The sequence below is a fragment of the Magnolia sinica genome, chromosome 13 (assembly GCF_029962835.1).
Source record: "Magnolia sinica isolate HGM2019 chromosome 13, MsV1, whole genome shotgun sequence".
Classification (NCBI taxonomy): domain Eukaryota; kingdom Viridiplantae; phylum Streptophyta; class Magnoliopsida; order Magnoliales; family Magnoliaceae; genus Magnolia; species Magnolia sinica.
Genome location: NC_080585.1, coordinates 71,989,367 through 72,012,712, shown reverse-complemented (window position 1 = coordinate 72,012,712; position 23,346 = coordinate 71,989,367).

The window sequence follows — 23,346 nt, the reverse complement described above, 5'->3', positions numbered from 1 at the left end:
CGAGGCCTACATAGCCAAATGTTATATGCGAGATGCAATACAAGTATGGCAGTCCTCATCAAATACATATATCAGTACAGTTCCTCTCTGGCATATCACCAGGGTCTAGTACACTCCACACTGACTCCCGCCTCCCTAGCCATACAGCCCAGAGAGTGGAAGAGACCACACTATCCGCCTAACCAGTAGTCTGCCAATACCTACCAAGCTCGTCGATAGCGGACTCATTTACGAGCTGGTCAAACTCAGCTTAGCTTACAACCCCCTCACTCGGGCAGATAAGGCCACACTCCCTTTCAACCAACCACGACACAGTGGGAGACTCGACCTACTGATATTCGACACTCGGGCGCTCGTGTATCTACTCAGTCTAGACGTTAGAACATCTCCTGGTACCAAAAGGTTCTGGGACTCTCACCCAAGGATATCCTAAGTGCCCACAATGTTAAAACTAAGTATTTTCGGTATCCGATATGACCATCCACGATGTGCCTATGGAGCCACGACCCTGATGTCGCTAAGGCGTACAATGATCATGATACACAAATGTAAGATGCATGAATCACACTGTCCAGTCATGCAACAATCCTGCGTATACCACGCGCTCATGTGGGTAACTACTATCGATGAGTCCTATAAATAATCTGCCTAACGACATATGCTATGATCAGTCACTACTCATATCAAGCATACATATGATGCATATGGCGTGAGTCATGGAATTATACTAAACATGTTATAAAGTGATGAACTATCCTTACAACGAAGATGGGCCTAGACAGCCTACTCACAACCAATATGGGCCTATCAATGGGCCCTAGGGAGAGTTACAATGCGGACATTTAACCAACATTGTACTTACAATGTGGGCGTTAAACCATCATTGCTCCCAAGGCATAGCCCGCCATAAACATCATTACATAAACCATGGTGGAATCACACATTGCAATGGACTTGTGTACATCCCATTAGGCCTTAGATACATCAAATGGGCTGCATAACATGGGCCTCATACATTCATCAAGTGGGCCGCATCAATGGGCCACACTAATGGGCCTTATGTATATTGCAATGGGCCATAACCTGTGGGCCTTGAATACATCACAATAGGTTACATCATATGGGCCTCATATATATTAGGGTGGGCCTCAGCAATGGGCCTCATACATCATATTGAAGGATCATTTGGACCATACCACAAATAGCAGTGGAGATAATAATTTTCACTGTTAAATAAATCACAGGGCCCACCATAAAGTTTATTTTCCACCCAATCTGATCATAAAGTCTTAAAGACATGGATTTAAGAGGAAAAACAAGTATCATATGGGTCCAAATTTGGTAGCCCAAGGGTTTTGATGGTGGATGTTCAAACCCACTATTTTTGGTAATGTGGTCCACCTTATCCTAGATTTGTCTCATTTTTGCTCTCAAGCCTTAAAATTATCTTTCAAAATGGTTGGATGGTTTGGGTGCAACACATGCATCATGGTGGTTCCCATAGAGATGGACGGCATAGATAAAGCACGTACCTCATGGTGGGGGTCCACATTGATGGAAGGTGTGGATTTCAATACACATATCAGTGGGTCTCACATGGGGCCCACCATAACGCTATCTGTCGTCCAATCTGTTAATAAGGTCACAGGGACCTGAATGAAAAGGAAAAACAAATTTCATAATGATCCAAAACTTCCATGAAATCCCATGGGATTTCAATGATAGACGTTCAATCCTACAGCTTCCTGTGATGTGGACCACCTGAGTTCATGGCTGATTTTGGGGGTGCCCCACCTATTAAAGGGGGCCCCATCAAATGCATGGTCTGATGTTCAACACACATCACGGTGGGGCCCACAACTGGGACCCACATCCTTGCCCGTTCGTCATAGCACAGAAGGACGCTGCTGCGCATCCTCTGTCAGCAATAACAACGTCTGGTATTGTTATGTTTTTTTTTTAAAAACTATAATTTTATGGTTTTTCCTAGGTGGGGCCTGCATCAGCAAAAGCCACCCCATCCACTGGCTCCTATGGCTCAAGACAAGCCAAACAAGCCCAATATTTGGCATGTTTCGGTGTGTAGAAAATCAGAGTGTATTTTAACGGTAAAAACCACTATTTTCTATGATATGGCCCGCTAAAAAATCGAATTGGCCTCATACTTTGGCTTAACGCCTAAAATAAGCTGGGGAATGGAATGGATGGTGTGGATTAAACCCATACATCAAGGTGGGGCCTGTATGAGTGGCCCACCCAAATACCTTATATATATATATATATATATATATATATATATATATATATATATTCTCTATTTGGTTAGCCAGTCAGCACCACACGGTCAGTGCACATTTCACTCTAAGGCCATGTTCAGCGTCCCTGGACACTGGATGGTCTCCATATAACACATATCTAAGGTGGGCCCCACATACAGGCGTGCTGCCTAGGTGGGCCACCAAATGGTTGGATGGTGTGGATAAGACACACATCAAGGTGGGGTCCATCCGAGTGGGCCACACAGCCACATCATCATACAAAAATGAAAAAAAAAGAGGGAGAGAGAGAGAGAGGGACACGTGTAATGGAGGGCTCTGCCACTATGAGCCCTCCCTTATATTCAATCATACATCAAGTGGGTCCCAATACATGTGGGCCCACCAAATCAAAGATCAACAGTGGAGATTCCTTCTCCACCAAAATGGAAGGTCTAGATGACCTCTTTCGAACTAGAAAGTAAACATCATGATGGGGTCCATGGAGATTGGCCCCATTATGGAATGATCATATGGATCATAATGGGCCATCGGCCACTTCTATGGTCCAAAGTGAGATCCATACCATTAATCGGTAGGCCTCAATTGGCCCATCATCAAAACATGAAAATCTAGCCTATAAAGCACCCACCATTCGATCTTCTTGGTCCGATGGGACGCCGAGCTCCTTGTGTCTCACTTTGATGGAGAGGATGAGAAATAAAGGGCTAGGATGATAAATCTTGGGGTGGAAAGTGGGCCACACAACATGCACTTTTCTCTCTTGGAATTCCTTGGACGTGCACCTCTCTTTTGCTCTTTGTTGCTTGGAAAATGTGAAGAGAAAGAGAGAAAGAGAGAGAATGGGTGGTTATAAGAGAGGTGATGGATGTGAGTGATGGATGTGAGGTGATAGGCGTACTTGACTTCAGAGTTAATTTGGTAGGTTGCTTGACTTTGGGAGAAAGAAAGCATGGGTTGCTCTTGTACTTGACATGAGGTGATTGATTGATTGATTGATGGGACATGTTGTAGAGATGCTCTTGAGATTGTAAACGTGCAGTGTTTCTTAGAAATAAACGCTGGTCCATATCTTCCTGCCAGGGTATCGGATTAGTGTGCAAGACGTGGTGTTGGAATTGCGGCGACGGTGCGGTCGCAATGGTACAAGTCTCGGATTGAGCAGACTCAGATCTATGGGATATGACTTAGGGTCGCGTGCAAATGTCGATTATAGGTCGCAAGTTACCGAAATTCGATGGAAAGGATGGCGGGAGTCGACGGAACAGTACGGACAAGGATACAGGCCTTGCAACTATAGAGATCAATCCAGCCGGAAGCTGAATAGAAGGAAGAGGTTGATTACATACACAGAATTTTTTATGTGCACTTCCATTTTCCCACGGTGGATCGAGCTGTTAAAAATGCCAACATTCCTTGCTCGGATCATCTTTAGCTTCTTTGTTCATCCAAAAAGACACCCGATAGTTTTGTTCTTTCCAAGCAAGTCAGAAACTCTTGGCATGGATACGACATCTAGTAAGAAGGCTCTAGTTTTATGGTTTCTGTGGTTGTTTCCTAGCTATAGAAATTCACTTTTAGCGGTAAGAAAGTAGGCCCCGCCATTATGAGCATGTATATTTATTCCCATGTGAAATTCACATTTACATACCTGTCGCATCATCCAGTGGAAAATGTACTGTAGCTGTAAGGGAGTGTGTCAGTGAGAATAAGTAACTATTGCTATTATGACTATTGCACATGTGCCATATGCCAAAATGTGCAAGATGTGAGCTAGTCATCAGGTGGTCTTTATCGTGTCATTGCCTAAAAATGGTTGTTCTGCCTATATGTGACCCACCCTTCTACAACAAGAGAAGGGTAGTTGAAAAAGAAATGACAAAAGGTCCATCCTCAAAATACAAATGCAATAATGAGCAAACTGGTCCCCTTTTTTTTCAACCGAAGTAAACTTGCCCATCCTCAACAGACACAGAATGTAACCTGGCCCACACACATACACATGCCATGCGGGCAAATGTGTTTGTAAGTAGCCTTCCCATCTATCATAACAAAAGCACGCAAAATTTACATGGGGTGGAAGGCCTCAGATAAATCAAATAACTTCATAGCAACCCAACCTTCCATAGGGGTAAGGACAATACCTATAGATTGCAATCCAAGTTAGAAAGTATCGATACTTATAATTTAAGCAAGGAATACCTAAAATGATTGAATGTAGAAACAAGTAGCAGGTAATAGTGCAACGATAGTTGACGCATGAAAGTCACTTGTAAATTAGAGCAATGAGTATCTGAAATGAAAAAATAAAAAAGTAAAAAAGGGTAGGTGGAAAACAAATAAAAGCTGGAGCATGAATGTAAATTCCAAAATTTATGGCATTGTCGGCAAACTCACAAGAGTTCATTTTGGTTTTTCTTTTCCTTTTTTTTTGTGTTGAATGATGATGAAATTTGTTAAAGCAAGCAAAAGAAACATTATAAGAGATGCATTGACTTTCAACAGTAAGAAAGCAACAACTTAGACATTAATAGCAAGGAACATCCTTCTTAGTCATTTTATCGAATGAGTAGAGGACACATATAGAAACGGACTATTGCCACCATTGCCAAACCTGTTCTTATAGGAGGGGGAAAAATAGAGATGCAATATACACTTTTTTAGTAATTTGGTCCATAATACATGACACCTAAAGAATAAGAAACGAACGACTCTTGGAATTACCTTGTTTAAAGAGACAGCTACCATGTTTCAATACTTTGCTCTCCAACGCCCTTGATGTGGAATAGATCTCCTCCAGATCATGTTTGTCTTTAGATGCCCTTGTAGGAGAGAGGTCGGGTATGAAGAAAGATGAATGGACAGCTGTCACGCCCCAAACCTAGAAATCGGGCTCACAAATTTCTCGAATGCCAAATTCGGTGCCGACAGCCTCCGTAGCACCCCATTCTCGGCTCCCAGCGGCCATTCGCCATATTCCAATCCTGGGATCCTACAAGGAGGATTTTTCAATGTGCATTTATCTCATAAGAAGCATAACCACAAGTTTACCCAAATCACAAAGTCAATATCATCATCACATATCCACTAATATAAACAGTTGAATACAATACATATATCGAAAATCAAAGCTCCAGAAGACCGCTGCACGCTCCAAGCTCAATGTTATTGACGCCATCTGCACGCATCTATCATGTATAAGCTTATAGAAAGCTTAGAGGGTGGTGTAAGTGTGTGCACAAGGTAAGTGCCAAGTATGCAATATAGTGTCATAAATCATACAATATCAGAATAAGTAGGAATACTGACAAGTAAATGAATCATATGATATCAGAGTAAGCAGATATACTGATAAGTCCATAAAAATACCATCAACCTCATCTAGGATATATGATGAAAAGACATAGCAAGCCAATGTCATATACTGATAAAGTAATGTAAATCGGCTATGTTATGCGGAAACATAACGAACTGAATATCAGATATCGAGGATGCAATACAATATGCAATTTGGAAGAGCTACGTATACCATCAGCCTCATCTAGGTCATATGAATGCAGAAACATAGCAACCCAAAATGCCATATGCTGAGGATGTAATGCAATATGCAATATGTGGTGTGAATGAAATGACTAAGCTGCAGTGTGAAGTCGGGATGATAGTACATGGTATCGCAGGCTATGGGGCCTATCACAAAGGGCTTCTAGTCAAACCAGTCCCATACCTAAATTTGGATAGATAAACCCAATGTGGTAAGCTCCTGATCTCAGGTTAGTCGTGCGCTCCAACCGAAATCCTGACCATTATGAAGGTACACGTAACAAATAGTTACGCACCACCAGCCCGAGTGGATAGTGAATGAATGAATGAATGAGTATGCAACTCTTACTCTACAAATCACTACTGTACATCTTTAGGATCATCACCGAGGTCTAGTACACTCTAAACTGGCTATTGCCCCTGGAGGCCGCGTAGCCCAGCGAGTGGAAAAGATCTCACTATCCGCCTGCCAACAATATTCCAATGCCTACTCGGCTCGTCGATAGCGAACCCATTTAGGAGCTGGTCAGACTTAGCCTAGCTATGCCTACTCCCTTAGGTGGGTAAGGCCACACCCCCTTCCAACCGACCACGACACAGTGGGAGACGCGGCCTACTAGTATACGACCCTCATGTGCTCATATATATATGCACTCGGCTCGACATTGGGGCATCTTCTGGTACCAAGAGGGTTTAGAAATTTTCACCTAGGGCCATCTATGGTAACTCAATGCTAATAACAGATTTCTGGTGTCCCATCTGGCCATCCATGATATGCCTGTGGAGGCTACGGCCCTGGTGTCGCTAGGGCGTACAATAATCACAACATACAATGTAAGATACATGAGTCATACAATTTGGTCATGCATCCATCCTACGCATACCGTGTGCTCATGTGAGATAATCTCCGCCTATCAGGGAGTCTCATAACAACATGCCCAATGACATATGCAATGGTTAACCACATCTCATAACAAACATATAGATGATGCGTATGGGCATGTATCATGATGCTATGCTGTCACATACTCATAATTAGTATCAATAACCGACATCAACAATCGGCCTCAACAATGTGGACATTTAACCAACAATGCCCCCAAGGAATGACCCACATAGAGCCTAACATATAGTGGAACCATGGCCTCGCACAAAGGCCTAATACACAACACCATGGGCCTTACTCAAAATCTTAATACACATCATGATGGGCCTCTCACATGGGCCTAATATACAACACCATGGGCTCCATCGCCTGGCCCTCAAATACACAACAATGGGCCTCATCACATAGGCCTTATATACATCAAGTGGGCCGTATCACATGGGCCTCAACAATGGGCCTTGACAATCGGCCTCGATAATTGAAATCGATAATCGGCCTCGACAATCGGCCTCGATAATTGAAATTGATAATCGGCCTCGACAAATTGGAATCGGCCACAACAATCGGGATCAACCTTGACAATCGGAATCGATAATCGACCTGATAATCAGATTCGGCCTCGATAAATCAGAATCGGCCTCGACAATCAGAATTAACCTCGACAAATCAGAATCGGCCTCGACAAAATGAAATCGATAATTGGCCTCGACAATCAAAATTGGCCTCAATAATCAGCCTCGGCAATCAGAATCAGCCTCGATAATCAGCCTTGACAATTGTAATCAGCCTCGACAAATCATAATCGATAATCGACCTCGACAAATTAGAATCGGCCTCAACAATCGGAATCGGCCTCAATAATCAGCCTTGATAATTGGAATCGGCCTCGACAATCAGAATCGACCTCTACAAATCAGAATCAGCCTCGACAATCTGTAAGTGCTATGGTTTTATGCTCCTTTGGTTGTCAAATTTTGTGGTGCCAAAACATCAATCTATGTCTTGTGTAGCTCATTGGTATATATGATCAAGACATTGCATCACTGCTCTAAACACTTTGCTTCAAGTCAAGAATGGAGAACTACTTCAATCCATTTCAAGAAATGCAAGTACAAGCTATAAAAAAGTGATCTTATTTAAGACCCAAGTCAAGTGAAATTCAAGCTACAGGAAGTACAACTCAAGATTAAGTGTAATATAAGCCCTAGAAGATCTCAAGCTCAATGTTACATCAAGAATAGAGATCTCAAGCTTCACAATCTTCCAAGGTCATCTATCATCTGAAGAAATGGTATTTCAATGTCCATACTCCATGTTCCAGGTATGAATGACCATAGATTGATCTTAGGGTAGGTCATTTTGAATACATAATTTAAATTGAATCACTTTATAAGTCCTAACACTGGCTCGACCAATCCTAGAAAATCCAGAACCAGTCCTAAGTTTGTTGCAATTGTTCAGAATTTTCTGTTCATCTACGACCAGTCCTAGACTCTATTCGATCGGTCATGTGAATAGTGTCGACTAGTCATTCGACCAGTCCTAGTTCTTTGACTCCAACTATAACAACCAATCTTTGAGTCCTACGACCAGTCGTAGACACCCTATGACCGGTCGTGTAACTGTCTGATTCAATCCCACTTAAAAATTCAAAAATTCATTTCATCTACAACCAGTCAAAGGGTTCCCAAGACCAGTCGTAGACGTGATTTTTGCATCTATAAATAGAAGATGAATTTTAAAGTTTGATAATTCAATTCAAGGAAAATCAAGGCATCACTTTATGATAAGTAAAAATCAAGGCATCACTTTAAGATAAGTTTGTGTTTATTTTAAGCTACATTGTGCATATTTAAAATTCTCTTTTGTTAGCTTATTTAATTTTATTTTGTTTCTATATTTAAATCTAAATTTAAAAGAGGAATTGTTGTATTCCTTCTTCTTGGAATCAAAATCAAATATAGCTAGCCCAACTGGTTTAATTTAAAATCAATTAGAACCTAGAACCATTTCAAAGTGAGTATTGGACATTGAACTTCTACATTTGAACTTCTACTCCAATTGGTTCTTCTGGGCTACTACAAAGGAGAAATCTAGGTATTTTACATTTATTGTGAATTCCATTATTTTGTTTTTGTTGGAGGTTAAGCCAGAAAAATCTCATTGTGTTGGTTATCTGAGGAGAGCCAGAAAACTCAGAAAGTGGGGATTTTTGAATTGTGTAAGCCCATTTAAAAGACACAATTGTAAAGGTTTTAGGTGAACCTATGAAACCTATTTTGATAGTGAACGCTGATATCCCCCATGTGAGGATATTAGGAGTGGAGTAGCTATGTGGCTGTTGTTTAACAGTTGGTGTACACACAGGCGAACCACTATAATTTCTTGTGTCTTGTGGTTTGAATGTTCGTTTAATTTTTCCTATCTTTTATTATTCAGAATTGTGGAATGTTTGTGTGGATGTGAATGTTGTAATATTTACATTTCAAGTACAGTGGGGAACGTTGTAATAATTTAGATTTAAATTCTTGCAATTTATTTCAATTCATTGTTATTTATTCATTCCTTTTCAGTTTGAGTTCTTGATACAAAGAACGTTCTAGAATTAAGGCTGTCCTTATAATAGCATTTGTATCAACCTCTCAATTCTTGATTATTGAGGTTGCTTTTCATTGTCAGCATTGTGAATTGATTTCTTTTAATTGGCTATCATATTCTTTTATTCCGCTGTTAAAGCTTAAATTTGGCAGTCCTATTCACCCCCCCTCTAGGACATATAGCTTGGCCTTTTCTAGTGGTATCAGAGCCTAATAGCTCACTTTTAATTCTTTATTCTTGGATTCATTTCCTGAGCTAATGATCTAAGCTATAAATAAGATGTCAAATTTTGATAGCCTTTCAGTTATTAGGCCTCCACCATTTGATGGCTCCAACTATGCCTATTGGAAAGCCAAGATGAGGATTTTCCTCAAATCAATGGATAAGAGTGTATGGCAAGCCACAGTGACTGAATGAACCCCTCCTACCATGGAAGTAACTGGAGTCGATGGTTCAAAATCAATAAAAATTTCACCATATTTTTCTTGGACCACTCTTCAGAAAAGTGAGAGTAGTGCCAATGCAAAAGTACTAAATGCAATCACTTGCGCACTATCACTAGATGAATTCAAAAGAATTATATTCTATGATACTGCAAAGTAAGCTTGGGATATTTTAGAAATGACACATGAGGGTACTACAATTGTTAAGAAATCTAAAGTCCAACTCCTCACAACCAAATTTGAGGAAATACATATGGAAGAAAATGAAATGTTTATGGACTTCTATACTAGATTAAATGACATTGTAAACTCTATGTGGGGTCTTGGCGATAAAATCCTAAAAAGTAAAGTGTGTGCAAAGATACTATGCTCACTACCTGAACGGTTCAACTCAAAGGTGACCGCGATCCAGGAACTTCGTGATAAGGACATTATGAGGGTAGAAGAACTACTTGGGTCTTTACAAACCCATGAATTAAATTTTAAACCTCCTAAAGGCAAATCTATCGCTCTTAAATCTTTTAAATATATTTCTAAAGAAAATTTTGATTTAGAAAATTCTGAAGACGATATGGTTTTTTTAGCGAAAAAGTTTTACAAGATCTTCAAAAGTAAAAAGAGGGTTGATTTTCAAAAATCAAATGATAAGAAAAGATCTAAAACTAAAGCCTGAAAAACTTTAAAAGATAGTCAATGTTACAATTGCCAAGAATATAGGCATTTGGCAAACAAGTTTCCTAAAAGGGATAAACCTAAAAAGAAGAGCATGTTGGCTACTTGGGATGAATCCTCTGATTCTGAAACTACTTCTGAATCAGAAGATTTTGAAAACGAGTCAAGCAATGATGTTAAAGCTCTTATGACTCTAGCCAAATTCACTTTCTCAGATAACGATGATTCAACAAGTGAAGAAAATATGAATAGTGACTGTGAAAATGAAGATGATCTTCAAGATGACTACAATGCCTTATACAAGGAAAGTTGTAAAATTGCTGTCAAACTTAAACTACAAAAAGAAAAATTTTCAAAGCTTAAAGACAATCTTGAGTCTCTTGTTTTAGAAAAATCTCATATTTAAGATTGTTTTAAAAAGACTAATTTTGAGTTAGAATTTAAAACCTCCTTGATTGAAAAACTTAAATCTGAAAATGAACATCTTAAGCTTGAAAACTCTTCACTTTTGAGTTTAAAGGATACATGGAGGTATATTCAAGGAGATCCAAAGTTAGAAAAACTTTTATTTGGATCTAGGAAATGTAGCGACAGATCCGGGTTGGGCTATGATAAGAATATACCTTCTAAACAGAAGAATACCCCTCCTAAGTTTGTAAGAGGAGAAACCTCTAACTCAAAAGGGAAAAATACTTATCAAAATTTTTCTAAAGAGGCTAAAACTTTTCAAAAACCTAAAAGCAACTATACCAACTATAAAACTCAAAACCGAAACCCTTTAGCTGAAAAAATAGTTGATTTGCTTAAAGAGCTCTTAAAATCTAACTTAGTGGGTCACTCGTACATCAATTACAAATACAAGAAGACCAACTATACTCCTAAACCCAAAACATTTATGAAATGGGTTCCTAAGGTTACCTGCTTGGTTGCCCACATTGCATTTAAAGCGACAAGCCCTTCAAAGTGATACCTAAATAGTTGGTGCTCCAGGCATATGATAGGCGATAAGGCTTTATTCACCGACCTTAAAGATATGACTGATGGGTCAGTCACATTTGGTGATGGTAGCAATTGCAAGATTATTGGCCAAGGTACGGTTCAACTTTATAACCTTCCCTTATTTAAGAATGTTTTATATGTTGAGGGGCTAAAACATAACCTATTAAGCATATCTCAAATATGTGATAACAATCATAGCGTGAACTTTTCTAATCAAGGTTATGAAATTTTAAACAAAAAGGCTTCTGTAATATTAACTGGTCCAAGACTTCTGAAAACTGCTATATTGTAAGCGATGGTAGCTCATCTAATCAATCGTGCTACATTGTCCATACCGATGAAACAGAATTATGGCATAAACGCCTTGGACATGTACACTACTATAATCTATATAGATTGTGCAAAAGAGAACTAATAAGAGGTCTACCTAAAATACAAAAAGTAGATAAAATACGTGGCAAATGCCAGATTGGCAAACAAACAAGGAGCTCTCACAAAAAGGTGAACTCTAATGCCACATCGAGACCACTCGAGCTTCTCCATATGGATCTTATGGGACCAACCAGGACGGAGAGTTGAGGTGAGAAAAAATACATTCTGGTGATCGTGGATGATTATACCAGATTTACATGGGTAGCCTTCTTAAGGGATAAATCAGAAACCCTTGATGAAGTAAAAAGAGTGCTCAAACGGATTCAAACTGAAAAAGGTTCTCAAGTCAGTAAAATCCGTAGTGATCATGGATCTGAATTTGAGAATAGCAGTTTTGAGAAATTCTGTAGCGATCAGGGAATATCGCATGAATTCTCTGCTCCCAAAACACCACAACAAAATGGAATTATGGAGAGGAAAATTAGAGTGCTTCAAGAAATGGAAAATGTAATGTTGAATAGTATGAAGCTCCCTAGAAATCTTTGGGCTGAAGCCATAAATATTGCGTGCTATATTATTAACCAAGTTTATACATGTAAATCTAATAATAAAACTGCTTATGAACTTTAGTTTAATAAGAAGCCTACTGTCAAATACTTTCGAGTTTTTGGTAGCAAGTGCTATATTTTGTGTGACCGTGAAAATCTAAGAAAATTTGACACAAAAAGTGATGAAAGAATCTTTTTAGGATATTCTTTAAACAGTCATGTATATTCTATTCTGAACAACAGGACCGGTGTGATTCAAGAGTCAATTAATGTGGTCATTGATGATCACTTGAATACACCTGCCCCTAGTTCAGATAATGATGAAGTTCTTTTGATTAACAAACCAGATACTTCATTAAGTCAAAATTATTCTAAACAGAGGACTATTAAAGATCATCCAACTACTCAAATTCTTGGAAACCCTCTCACTGGTGTGCACACTCGTAGACAACTAGAAGACATATATAATTATGTGTGCTTCATATCCCAAATTAAACCAGTAAATATAAAAGAAGCTCTTTCTGACAAAAACTGAATAGTAGCTATGTAGGAAGAACTTAATCAGTTTGTTCGAAATGATGTCTGGTACCTTATTCCTAGACCTATAGATAAACATATTACTGGAACAAAGTAGATTTTTAAAAATAAGTCTGATGAACTTGGTAATATTATTCAAAATAAGGCAAGACTGGTTGTACAAGGGTACACTCAAATAGAAGGCATTGATTACGATGAAACTTTTGCCCCAGTTGCTCGCCTTGAGTCAATCAGACTTTTTATATCCATTGCATGCTTTAGAAAGTTTAAAATTTATCAAATGGATGTAAAGAGTGCCTTTCTAAATGGTGATTTACATGAAGAAGTCTATGTTGAACAACCTATAGGGTTTGAAGACCCTAAGTATATTGATCATGTATACCATCTTCAAAAAGCTCTATATGGTCTAAAACAAGCTCCCAGGGCATGGTACGAAAAATTGACTAAGTTTTTACTAAGTCATAATTTAAAAATGGGTAGTGTCGATAAGACGCTCTTTGTTAAGAAACATAACGATGATATATTAATGGTTCAAATCTATGTTGATGATATTATTTATGGATCAACATGTACTAACATGACTATTGAGTTTGCTGATTTAATAAAATGTAAGTTCGAAATGAGCATGGTTGGGGAATTAAATTATTTCCTAGGGTTACAAGTAAAACAATAACCTGATGGTATTTTTATTTCTCAAATCAAGTATGCCTTGAACTTGATTAAAAGGTTCGGATTTAAGAATGGTAAGAATTTTGATACTCCTATGAGTACAACTTTAAGACTCTCAAAGGACTCTATAGGTAAAGATGTGGATCCTAAACTATGTAGAAGTATGATTGGTAGTCTGCTTTATTTAACTGATAGTAGACCTGATATTGCTTTAAGTATTGGTATTTGCGCTAGATATAAGTCTAACCCTAAAGAGTCACATCTAACCGCAGTTAAGCGGATTATGAGATATGTCACAAGTACTGCTAAATTGGGTCTCTGGTATCCATATGATACTAGTGTTCAATTGGCTGGGTACTCTAATGCTGATTGGGCTGGTAATATCGATGATAGGAAATCAACCAGTGGTGGTTGTTTTTATATTGGAAATTGTTTAGTTTCTTGGTTTAGCAAGAAACAAAGTTTTATATCATTCTCAACTACTGAGGCTGAATACATCGCAGCAGGAAATGCATGTACTCAGCTTGTTTGGATGAAACGTATGTTAAGCGATTATGGAATTGCACAAGAATCAATGATATTATATTGTGATAATTCCAGTGCGATAAATATTTTAAAAAATCCAATCCAACATTCACGTACCAAGCACATTGACATCAAGTATCATTATATTTGTGAATTAGTGGAAGAAAAGATAATATCTTTGAAATACATTTCGACTGAGACTCAACTTGCTGACATTTTCACTAAACCGCTCGACAAAAGCAGGTTTAATAAATTAAAATTTGATCTTGGTATGTGCATTCAAAATTGATTATTCATGCATGTATGTATCATAGTGTATATATATTTGATACTTTATGTGTTTAAATTACAAATTTTTTATGATAAATACATGTTTTTTTCCTGTACATGACCAGTCGTGGATGTGCTCGACCGGTCGTGGTACGACCGATCGAGGACAGCTCAAGACCAGTCGTGGAGTGCGTTGGGTCTTTTAAAATTTGGAGAAATATCTCATCTTCCTCATTTCCTATTCCCTCTCTAACGAGCTGACGCCCGACCAGTCGAAGCCATCGACCTAGATCTTCAAGGTTAGTGCGACATTTGTGTTTTTCTTGTAGATTCTAGTCTATACCACTTCATTTTCACTCTTGGAGTAATCTATTTGATCTTTCATTGTAATTTTAGGATTTTATTGTGAAAAATCTGATCTAACAAAACCTCACTCTACATCCTTTGCATCTTCTTGTTTCCTTGACTTTCTTGTTGCAAATAGACTCTAGAGGGAAAAAGAAAACAACACGTGGTGATTCCTCTTTTAGGTTGAATATAACTCGCCGCCATCTTCGATCTCCCGAAGATGTTCCCTCATATGTGCGAGATTTGCGTATACACAATGTCATTATTAAACGTCCTGTTGATCTTAATCATATTGCTCATTTTGGTATCCTACCTCCACTCCAAGCTGTAAGATGGGATAACATCTTACATTGGGGTGGGCCTGCATTCCAATCTATTGCACAGGCCATGTTTGCATGTCTTTCTAACTTTTCTTCTGAGAATTTATCTTTTAAGATTGATGCTAGAGAAGGGTCATTTGATGTAGATCGTCATTTGATATCTGGTCTAATGGATTTTCCTGTCAATGATGAGGGTATTCCTTTTCATACTTTAACTGAAAAACCCTCTGAATTAAAGAAACGTATGCTAACGAGAGATCTTTATAATATGAATGTGCAATGGACTCATAAAGGGAATGCGCTCCCCATAAGGTATTTGTTACCCAGATACAGGATGCTCCATAGAATATTTATTTTAAATCTGTATCCGCGTTCTGGTAATAAAATAGAGCTAACTTTTTTTATGGTTCGGGTCTTGCATTTTGTCATTTATGGTACTAAACTTTATCTGCCTTCCTTAATATGTCATTTAATTATTCAGTTTCGTCTCCATCCAGGTCATAGTGATATTCCATTTGCCTATCTTATGACTGTTTTAGCTAATCATATGCTAGTGGCTATGCCTGTTAAAGAGGCTCATATCCATCATCTCATTTTCAACAATTCTAATATAAACAAGATGAAATTGGGATTGGCTCCTGGCCAAGTGGATGTTGGTGGAAGTGGAGCTGAAGCTGGGAATGAAGAAGATGCTGGTGATCTTCCTCCTGATGACATTAACATGGATGACATTTTTGATGAGATAGAATCTGACTTTGGAAATGATCCTGATTATGCGCCATCTGAGTTTGATGCATGCTTACGTGCTCTGGAAGAGAAGGTAGAAAATATGAATGTTGCCCACGATTTAAGGTTTAAATATATGCGCGAGTATCTCAGCCGTATAAACAAAGGCCTTCATCAACTTGATCCTTCTATTCCTACTCCTTCTTCAGGATCTGATAAAGTGATTATATTGATCTGTATTAACTTTATATTAATCTAATTATATTGTTTGAACTAGCTTATGTTGTGTGGACTTTTTAACTTGCTTATATCTTGACTAGTTCATACATTTCTTACTCTCCTGCTAATTATCCTTTTGATTTCTTCCTTTGTCATATTTTGACAAAAAGAGGGAGAATATTTCAAGTATTGATTGGAATGGAATATGTATTGAAGGGTGGTAACATTAAATTTTTTTATATGTGTGCTACTCAGGGGGAGTAAATAAGTAAGGAAGAATTTATGCTAATTAATGACAACAGGAATTTATGCTAGTTAATGACAACTGGTGCATGATTCTTTAACTAGGCTATAACCGGTTGTCTTATATAACTGGTGCATGATTCTTTATTGAGCATGTTGTGCTTCTCTGATTTTTATTAGAGTGTGTTTTGTCACAAATTTGACAAAGGGGGAGATTGTAAGTGCTATGGTTTTATGCTTCTTTGGTTGTCAAATTTTGTGGTGCAAAAACATCAATCTATGTCTTGTGTAGCTCATTGGTATATATGATCAAGACATTGCATCACCGCTCTAAACACTTTGCTTCAAGTCAAGAATGAAGAACTACTTCAATCCATTTCAAGAAATGCAAGTACAAGCTACAAAGAAGTGATCTTGTTCAAGACCCAAGTCAAGTGAAATTCAAGCTATAGGAAGTACAACTCAAGATTAAGTGTAATATAAGCCCTAGAAGATCTCAAGCTCAATGTTACATCAAGAATAGAGATCTCAAGCTTCACAATCTTCCAAGGTCATCTATCATCAGAGTTAAATATCAGATGTCCATACTCCATGTTCCAGGTATGAAAGACCATAGATTGACCTTAGGGTATGTCATTTTGAATACATAATTTAAATTGAATCACTTTATAAGTATTTGGTCTGTTCTAAGACTAGTCCTGGACCTTGTTCGACTAGTCCTAGCACTGGCTCGACCAGTCCTAGAAAATCCAGGACCAGTCCTAAGTTTGTTGCAATTGTTCAGAATTTTTTGTTCATCTACGACCAGTCCTGGACTCTGTTCGACCGGTCGTGTGAACAGTGTCGACTAGTCATTCGACCAGTCGTAGTTCCTCGACTCAAACTACAACAACCAATCTTTGAGTCCTATGACTAGTTGTGAGTATTCTATGACCAATCCTAGAGGTCCTACGACCAATCGTAGACACCCTACGACCGGTTGTGCAACTGTCTGATTCAATCCCTCTTAAAAATTCAAAAATCCGTTTCATCTATGACCAGTCGAAGGGTTCTCAAGACCAGTCGTAGACATGATTTTTGCATTTATAAATAGACGACGAATTTCAGAGTTTGATAATTCAATTCAAGGAAAATCAAGGCATCACTCTAAGATAAGTTTGTGTTTATTTTAAACTATATTGTGTATATTTAAAATTCACTTTTGTTAGCTTATTTAATTTGATTTTGTTTTTATATTCCAATCTAAATTGAAAAGAGGAATTGTTGTATTCCTTCTTCTTGGAATCAAAATCAAATATAGCTAGCCCAACTGGTTTAATTTAAAATCAATTAGAACCTAGAACCATTTCAAAGTGAGTATTGGACATTGAACTTCTACATTTGAACTTCTACTCCGATTGGTTCTTCTGGGCTGCTACAAAGGAGAAATCCAGGTATTTTACATTTATTATAAATTCCATTATTTTGGTTTTATTTGAGGTTAAGCTAGAAAAATCTCATTGTGTTGGTTATCTGAGGAGAGCCAAAAAACTCAAAAAGTGGGGGTTTTTGAATTGTGTAAGCCCATTTAAAAGACACAATTGTGAAGGTGGATGTTGTAATATTTACATTTCAAGTACAGTGGGGAATGTTGTAATAATTTAGATTTAAATTCTTACAATTTATTTCAATTCATTGCTATTTATTCATTCCTTTTCAGTTTAAGTTCTTGATACAAAGAATGTTCTAGAATTAAGGTTGTCCTTAGAATAACATTTATATCAACCTCTCAATTCTTGATTATTGAGGTTGCTTTTCATTTTCAGCATTGTGAATTGATTTCTTTTAATTGGCTATCATATTCTTTTATTCCACTGTTAAAGCTTAAATTTGGCATAGTCTTATTCACCCCCCCCCCCCCTCTAAGACATATAGCTTGGCCTTTTCACAATTGGCCTCAACAAATTGGAATCGGCCTCGACAATTGGAATCAACCTCGACAAATCAGAATCGGCCTTGACAAATCGGAATCGACAATCAGAATCGATAATCGGCCTTGACAATCAGAATCGACCTTGATAAATTGGAATCGACTTCGACAAATTGGAATCAGGCTCGGCAATCAGCCTCGACAATCGGCCTTGACAATTAGAATCGACCTCAATAATCAGCCTCCACAATCGAAATCGCCCTTGACAATTAAAATGGGCCTCAATAATCGGCCTCGACAATCGAAATTGATAATTAGCCTCGACAATCGAAATTGGCCTTGATAATCGGAATCGATAATCGGCCTCAACAATCAGAATCAGCCTCGACAATCGGAATCGGCCTCGACAAATCGAAATCGATAATCGGCCTCGACAATCGGCCTCAGCGCAGGATGGGGTCCATAGATAGAAGGCCGATGATGGATCAAGTAATATCAATGGGGTCTAATAATTTAGGTTAACCCACTAGAGAATGATGTAAATGGGCCTAACCAGGCCTAACAGAAGGTCACGATGTGGACATTTAACCATCATTACCCATGGAGTGGCCCATATAGGGCCCAATATATAATGGGCCCCTGACCTCACACAATGGCCTAATGTACATCACGATGGGCCACGACTCATAGTCCTCAAATACATCATAATGGGCCGAATCACATGGGCTACATATACATCGTATCGGGCCTCATCACATCATAATGGGCCTAATCGTATGGGTCAGAAATATATCACAATGGACCATGACATATGGGTCGTTAATACATAACAGGTGGGCCCCAAATATCCAACAGATGGGCCTCAAATATACATCACAGGTGGGTCGTGTACATGTAGCAAGTGGACATACTCATCACAGCTGGGCCTACCAGTGGTCTAGCCAAAGAATGGCCTGGATAACATACACATCATGGTGGGTCGCTTCAATGGGCCGCACCAACGGGCCTCATATACAACGAGTGGGCTACATCAATGAGCCGCACCAACGGGCCTCATATATAACACGTCGGGCCACACTATTGCTAAAAATGAATCCTATCGCAAGATCATATGGACCATACTACAAATAGTAGTGGAGATAATGATTTCTACTGTTGAAATTCCATCCAGTCTGTTCATAAGGTCACAAAGACTTGAATTAAGTGGGAAAAACAAATTTCATACTTATCCAAAACTTCTGTACTCCCAAAAGGGGTTCAATGGTGGGCGTTCAATCCCGACTGGTCTTTGTAGTGTGGTCCACTTGATCAATGGCTGGACTTCATGCACCCATCATGGTGTGGCCTGCCATGATGTATTTTGAGATCCAACCTATTCATAAGTTAACATAGTGATAGATGAAGTGACAACAAATATCAGTTTAATTGAAAACTACTGTGGCCCTTAGAAATTTGAACGGTGGATATCACTGTCCTCACTACTGCAATGGTGGGGTCCACTTGAAATTTGGATTTGACTCATCCTACCTCTCAAAACATAAAATGATATCTCAAAATGGTTGGACGGTATGAATAAAACACATGCATCATGGTGGGTCTCATAGATGGACGGCGTGGATGAAAGAGGTGGGACCCATAGAACTTGGTGGCGTAAATACAGCAGCTATATAGCTGGTGTGAGATACCCCAGCCAATCAAACGGGTGGGTCCCACAGATGGACGGCGTGGATGAAGCAGGTGGGACCCACAGATATACATAATATATGTATATAATATATAAATATATAATATTAAATTAACGTCCAGGCCCTGGACGGCTTGGACAAATGCACACATCAAGGTGTAGCCTGCACGTCGGGTAGGTCCCACCATCCAAGTAATGGATGGTGAGGATAAGACCTGTACATCACGGTGGTCCACAGCTGGACGGTGTGCATCCAAAACATACATCATGGTGGAGTACACAACACCATCCAGCACTGTCCAGTTGGACGGTGTAGGTGAGGTACATACAACAAGGTGGGTTTCCACCATCCAGAGACTGGACGGTGGAAATACAATACATACATTAGGTGGTCCACCATCTAACACATTTGGACGGTGCAAACTAAATACATTTGGCCAGGTGGGTCCCACACACACGTGGCCCATAGCTTAGGACCGAGCTAATATTTATTTTTTCCCCTTTCATACAGTTCAGCAGTAGTGCTGCTGGACCCTTGAGCCTGATCGGTCAGGATCAAGTGGGCTCGTGGCATGGAGAAAATGTATGGATGTGTGGATGTGGGACACACGTCATGGGTGTCCAGCACATGCACATCAAGGTGGGTCCACACGGTGGCCCACCAAAGCTTTGGATCATCTTGATATTTGTATTTTCCTTCATCTAAGCCTATCCAAATGGACGGGTAGCAATGTTGGGTCCTGCAATTGGATGGTGTGGATCAAACTCAACATGGTGGGCCACACACCTCATCAACACCATCACTAAACAAGAGGAAAAGAGAGAAAAAAATGGAGAGAGACGATCGTGAGAGGGGAGTGGCCCCGCCACTATGGGCCCTCCCTATACATGCATACATCAAGATGGGTCCCACATATGTGGGCCCTCAAATCACAAAATCAACAAATAAAAGCACCCACCATTTGATCTTCTCGGTCCGATATCCCTAGCTCCTCGACTTCGACTTTGATGGAGGATGATGAGGTTTGGAGGGTTAGGATGAATGATGTGGGGGTAGGAAGATGGGCCACACCAAGCTCTTCTCATGGAGCTTGGACGTTAGGCTTTCATGGGTTGCTTAAGAGTAATGAGAGAGGGAGATGAGAGAGAGAGGTGTAAGAGAGAGAGGGATGGGTGAGTGAGTGATGGATGTGTACTTGTGTAAGAGAGAGCATTGACTTTTGGGGAGGGTGGATGTACTTGGGGATGGGATGGAGTGATGGGTTGTACTTTGATTGATTGATGTGATGTGTCATAGAGATTCACTCGAATTGCAACATGCGGTGTTTTCCTCAAACTGAACGCGGGCCCACATCTCCTACCCGGGTATCGCCTCGGCCCGCGAGATGCGGCGTCGGAACCACAGCGATGGTGCAGTTGCAAAGGTACAAGTTTCGAGTCGAGTTGACTTTGATATGTAGGACTCGACTTGGGATCATGCGCAAACGTCGAATATAAGTCGAGGATTGCCGAAATTCGACCGGAAGGACCGTGGAAACCTACGGAACGGTACAGACTATGATACGGGCCTTACAACGACCATCTCTCTACCTCATCATATGGCGAGCTTTGGCAATGATCAATGATGTAACAACTCACAATTTTCATTGACCAAATCTGGACCCTGAAACGGCATCGAATGGACGTTGGACATTGAACGGGCCTTGATTCGATCCCAAGAAAGGGACAACAACTGTGCGTGGGAAGGATGCAATTTGGAACCAAGATATATATATATATATATATATATATATATATAGAGAGAGAGAGAGAGAGAGAGAGAGAGAGAGAGAGAGAGAGGGATTAGGGTTAGGGCGTCGAAGATAGATTGAGGGAATGAGAGAGACGAGGGTTTCAGGTGGGAGGGGTTTTTGGTTTCCCTCTCTCAAGATATGGGAAAATGGAAAACGGATTAGCTACTCTCCCTACCACCAACCCGGTGGCCAGTGGTCGGTGCTCTGTGGGCCCCATAATGATGTATGTTTTTCATCCATTCCGTTCATCCATTTTTATAGATCATTTTAGGGCTTGATCCCAAAAATTAGAGGGATATAAATATCAGGTGGACCACACCACAAGAAAAGAATAGTGATTGTATATCCACCATTAAAATCCTCTTAAGGCACACTGTACTGTTTATTTGACATCCAATCTATTGATTAGGTCATACAGACCCAAATGAAGGGGAAAAAAAAATCAAAGATTAGCTTGATCCAAAACTTTTATGGCCCCTAAAAAAATTTTAATGGTCAACGTTCATTCAACACTGTTTCCAGTAATGTGGTCCACTTTAGATTGGGATATACCTCATTTTTTCATCTCATATCATTAAATGATATAGAAAAATATATGGACGTCATGGATGAAATACATACATCATGGTGGGGCCCACAGAGCACCGACCACTAGCCATTGGCTGGTGGCAAGGGGAGTAGTCAATCTGTTTACGCAAGACTCCTACTAAAGTGACGTCACTAATTATATGGGTTCCACCATGATGTGTGTTTTGTATCCACACCGTCCATCAATTCGAAGAGATGTATGAATTGTATCCACACTATCCATCCATTTTTTTTCATACCATTTTAGATTATAGTAGATTAAAAAAAAAAAAAAAAGCATATCTACGTATCAAGTGGACAACACCACAGGAAATGGTGCTAAGGATGGCCACCATTGAAACCTTTTTAAGGTCGACCATATTGTTTATTTGCCATCCAACCTATTGATATGGTCATATACACCTAGATGAAGTGAAAAGTAAATATCATCTTAATCAAAAAATTTTGTGGCGCCCAAGAAAGTTTCAATGGTAGGAATTTAATCCCCACTTTATGGTCCATTTGAGCCTTGGATCTTTGTTATTTTTGGGGTCACACTCTAAAATGATGTGTATAAATGGATGGACGGTGTGGATAGAATTCATACATCTTGTTGGTCCCTTAGTGGCCCATCGGAGCCTCATTCATCTCATCCCCCATCCAATCATTGCATCCCCCATCCAACCATCCATTCATCTCATATAATCATCCAAACATCCATTAATCCATCTATCTAACCATTCCATCCATCTATATATCTAGTCATCCAAACATCCATCCATGCATCCATCCATCCAACCATACTATCCATCCATCCAACATCCAACCATCTCATTCATACATCTGATCATCCCATCAATCATCAAAACATCCATCCATCCATGCCATATATCCATACAACCACCCCATCCATCCATCCATACATCCATCCAACCATCCTACCCATCCATTCATCCATCTATCCCAGCTATCCATCTAACCATCCATCGAACTAACCCATCCATCCATTCATTCTATCCAATCATAAAAACATCCATCCATCCATATCATCTATCCATCTAAACAACCACCAATCCATTCACATCCCAACCATCCAACCATCTATCCATCCCATCCAAACATCCATCCATTCCATCCAACCATCCATCCCATCAATCAATCTATCATCTGCCCATCTAACCATCCAACCATCCCATCGATAA